The sequence below is a fragment of the Otolemur garnettii genome, unplaced genomic scaffold (assembly GCF_000181295.1).
Source record: "Otolemur garnettii isolate 467f Iridium unplaced genomic scaffold, OtoGar3 scaffold00001, whole genome shotgun sequence".
Taxonomy (NCBI): Eukaryota; Metazoa; Chordata; class Mammalia; order Primates; family Galagidae; genus Otolemur; species Otolemur garnettii.
In genome coordinates, this window is record NW_003852396.1 from 12960294 (window position 1) to 12965161 (window position 4868).

The window sequence follows — 4868 nt, forward strand, 5'->3', positions numbered from 1 at the left end:
AAGCAGAAGAAGAGCTGAGCTGCACTGCCTGATGTTGAGGGAGGAGTGCACGGGCACACCACCATGCCTCACGGGTCGCATGCACCCCAAGTCCTCTGGCTCCAAGCCAGCACAGCAGAGGGAATTGCCAGAGGACTGCAGCCTTGTGAATCTATTCCAGTCCCCAGGCTGTTTTCCATGAGCCAGTGGTGGGACAGGTCAGAACTCGGTTTTGAAGTGGAGGACTTCTCCCTGGCCGAGCTGGTCAAAACGCTTCCTCCACAGGTGCTGGCAGAATTCTGCCTTGTGCTGTGTTCCTCTGTGTCAGGGCAGCTCAGAGTTTCAACACAAACTCCCTCAATCACTTCACTGTCCCTTCCCCAGACACTCACGGATGCACATGGGGGAGGGGTGGCGTAGGCAACGTATCTCTGTCTCTTCTGCCCTTTTGAGTGTCTCTTTACTTGACATAACGTTAAAACCGGGCCCATGATTGCTTACCTCATTTTAGTTCTTCTGAAGGTGTCTGTTTACATGGACAAGCTGTTGAATTTGGTGTCCCTTTAGAGGGATCCCTATTCAGCAATCTTCCTCCACTCCCAGTGCCCTTGTTACTAATTATAGTCGGTCACTTTGTTGTGCTACCAAACATTCCTTTTAATTAACTATATACATTTTTTGCACCCAGTAAATCAAAATCAGCTTTATTTTAATTTTTTTCTTCCTCTTTCTTTCCCCCCCCCACCCTACTTTCTTTCTGTCTTTTTTTTTTCAAGATCTAACTATGTTGCCCAGTCTGGCCCTGAACTCATGCTCCTCAGGAATCCTCCTATCTCAGTGTCTTGGAATAATGGGAATTACAGCTGTGACCCACTAGACCTGGGTTATGATTTATTATTAATGTCTGCCTTCAAGAAAAATAAAGAGTGGCAGAGCGTCAGCTGCTCTGGCACTAGTTCTACTTTCTCCCGTTGAGGTTTCAGGATCTGCATGTATGTCCACCCCAGCAGTAATGCTAATTATGAGATCCCTGAGCAATGCAAGGTAAGAATTGTTTCCAGATACAGAGAAATAGAGGTGAGTGCCGTTGTTCCCTCTTATTCCAATATAACAGACAGAGCTTCACTGGCTGGGGTGTCCTCAAAAGTAGATTCAGAAATAGACAAAGAGTAGGAAAAGGAGTTACTTCCAGAAACTGGATTATGACCTAGGACATGCTACCTCTTTATTATCCAGGTAAAAAGGAAATATTTCCCCCACTTTACAGAATTTAAAATACTCTGTGATTTCAACAATTTTAACAGTAGGAAAAATTAAAGAGTATTAACAGCTTTTCATACCGGAAAGTATCTTCATCTTTATTTTTGTACCTTAATAACTTGCCATTTGAAGGATAGAGGTTCTTCATAAACATAAGACAAGTAATTATTATCATGCTAGTAAAACATTTCTCTTTTGGGTGACCAATTAAATGGACTTGATCAACATAGTACAAAGACTGGGATTTCTATATTACTATACTTAACACTTTCTGATTTAATCTCCTAAGGAGAAACAAAGGCATTGCAGCATACAATAAGGTAACAGCTATCTGCATATGTAAAATGGTAACCATTATCTAATTACATAAAGAAACAACATGCTTTAAAGTGTTATATCAGCTATTAATGGTCTTCTTGCCAGTTGTTTCATATTAGTAGCTTTTTGTGTGTTTCTGTCTCTCTGAATGGTCTTGCTGCCCGTTATCTTTTTTCTGGCTGAAAAGGCCTGGTGACATAGAGCTTTTAGTGCTCAGTGCATTTCAGATCTATTCTCATTTTCAATGCCTAATTTTGTGTGGAGCACTGTAATTTAAATTCAGCTTCAGAGTAATTTTAATAGAACATTTGCATAATACAATTCTTGCTTCTCATAACTCAAATCTGCTTACTCCAAATAGGCTTCTCCATGGACACCCGTTTGTCATGCATCAAGTTCTAATACATTTGGCTTACCTGAGATGAAAGTAGGAAAGCAAGAAAGAACAAAGCCTACAGGAAGAAGATTGAGGTGGGATTTCATAAAGCTATTAATTAACAGTACTGAAAGAACCTTGCATTTTCACAGAATTACACATTGTTGAAACAAGCACACCTGTTATATAACCCTTCCATTATAGTCTCTATTGGACAATTCAGGCTCAGACAAGCTCTCTTGGGCAACGTAGTTACATTTGAAAGGGTGATACCATTGACAATTTTCATCCTGAAATTTGGTAAAAAGTAAATGAAATTTAAAAGGGACTTTTCTCAATTCCTGACTAGTGAACGGCATAACTGATGTTACTTGCTCTTGTCTTCTTCTCTTCCTCATTTGTATGGTTGGATGGTTGGATTTTTTCTCTTAAACTAATTTTGCCTTTTTTTGTTGTGTCTCTCCTCTTCCATAGCTTTTTCTGTAAATTTTTCAGAAGTAAGGTAGAAAAATTCTAGCATGCTCAAATATGATATGTGCATTCACTGCAGATAAACATAATATTTAATGGCTGTTAACATACCAAGAAATATAACTGAATATATTGATTGATTTTGTACCATTACTTATATATATTTAATACTAGACTTCCTCTTTTTCTTACTCCATGGGTATATAAAATATGTACCATGTTTACAACTGTTGGTCTTCTATTAGTATATGTTTAGTTAATCAATTTTCATCTTAAATTCATTTCTTTTTTATTTTTAGATAGTATGCCCACATTGATTTAAGTGGGTGGTTTTAGAGAGACACACCTCTAGGTTGGCAGCTAATGCATAAGAGAGATTCTGTCACAGTAACCTCAACATGATCTCTTAACTCAGGTTTCTTGCCAGTCCAAAGCAATTTTCACGTTGCTGCCAAAGTTAACTTTCAAAAATAGCTGTTCTGATCTTCTGCCACCCACATAAATCCTATGATGTATCACCACTGCCTTCAAGATTTTCCATTGTGAGAACTCTCTGAGATGGACTGTTTATGACCCAGATCACAAAGCAAACTTCATTCTTCACTCCTTTACTCGAGGTTTGCCATTTAAGTGAATTCTTTTGTGTCTCCATTTCTTCTTTGCTTATTGGAACATATAGTTTATTAAACACTCCACTCATATGTGACCTCTTCTCTTGAAGACTTCCCTTAAGGAAACGATCATAAAGATGTCTTTCCTTTATGTTTTCAGACTATGTTACTTTTCTATTTATTTAGCATATATATTATTCTGCCTTGTATCAAAAGCCATTGCTTCTTTTTTTGAAAACCTACTTCATTAGTTTATGTGTTCTTTAAGGGCTAACATTAAGATTTACTATAATTCCCTTCCCCATGTGTTCCCCCATGACTGACATCCAATATAGATAAATGCTTTGTAAATCTACATTGATTTAAATTCAATTTCTAAAACTCATTAACATAAATGAGTAATTTCAGTACCATTCAGCCTTCACTATCTGCGAAGCTTTTATGATTATCTTTCTCCAGGTCGGTGACATCTTATTCAATTTCTCTCTGGTCTTTTGACCTATCATTTAGGAATCTAGTCTCTGGTGTGTTACCTTGTCACCTGATCAATTTGGGGCCTATAATGATTTAATTAAAATATTGACTATTCACTGGTCTCTAGGTCTTTACTCACTTAATAGCTTGTCCCATTTATATATGTTTGAGTACTGCTTCAGCATCAAGCATTCCAAGATCATTGGAAAGAAAAAGAAGATAAAATTTAAAGCAAAATGGCTTCATTATCCTTCTAAAATATATTTGATTTAAATGATAATTTTATTTCAATGGATCTGATCAATGTGCATTGCTCTTATTATCCTTTAAAATTAGCCAGCCAGGGGCCTTGTGCATGCAGATGACATTACTGGGACTGGAGGAAGTTGCACTTGGATATCAAACATCTGACAATGGCCAAGAACAAATTAAGAGGGCAGAAGTCCAAGAATGTATTTCACATAGCCAGCCAAAAAAAACTTTAAGGCCAAAAACAAAGCAAAACCAGGTGCCACTAATCTTAAGAAGATAAATATTATGAATGATGAAAAAGTTAACAGAGTGAATAACGTTTTTGTAAATATACAAAAGGAATTTGCACACTTCTCAAAAGGCCTTTCTCTTGAACCTGTGCAGAAAGAATTGATTCTTCAGTGGTGTCATGAAAGTGAACCAGTTAATGTTGATGAAGCTACAAAATTAATGGCTCTGTTGTAATACAGTGGTGATGCATCTACTTCCCCAAAAAGACCAATAAATTAAAGGTTTTATACAAAAATAAATAAATAAAATTGGCCAGTCAATATAACCTCAATTCCCAATTTTGTATTTACATCTTATATTTAAGCAGTCTCTGCTAAAAATAAAAAAAGAAAGAAAGAAAAAGGAAAACAGAGAAAGTAGATTGATTTAAGGAGGCTTATATACACAATGAGGCAATCCAGAAATAAAAGATTCAACAAAGATATGGTAGCTGTAACATTAGGCAGCTTGCCCACTGAGAACCATTCTTAATTAGCATTATTATCCCCAAAGAAACTGGCTTTCTACATTGTGTGTAGGCACTCTGCCATCTGACAGATGGGTCTGCATATGAGATGCCAAGAAACCACATATGAACATCAAACATGGCTCTTAACCATGCTTAAGCTTTCAGCTTATAGTATTTAAATGACTATTGTCCTGCAATGCCATGATTATAGTTATAGAGAATAGCAAATACATCAATTACAACCACAGCAACTGTCAGGAACCAAACAAGAAGGGTTCCCATCACCACATCTCTCTTTGGGTATTAGTTTGAATGTTAGATAATGGAAAGGTCTAAAGTGTTGATGCTCTGGTAACAAGATTTCAGATTTTATATATGTGTATATATA

The 4868-nt window shown here is 36.8% G+C and overlaps 1 pseudogene; it reads left to right on the plus strand.

The window, feature by feature from the left end:
- Positions 1-3902: 3902 nt before the first annotated feature.
- On the plus strand, positions 3903-4206 carry LOC100960304 (annotated as a pseudogene).
- The last annotated feature ends 662 nt before the right edge of the window (positions 4207-4868 follow it).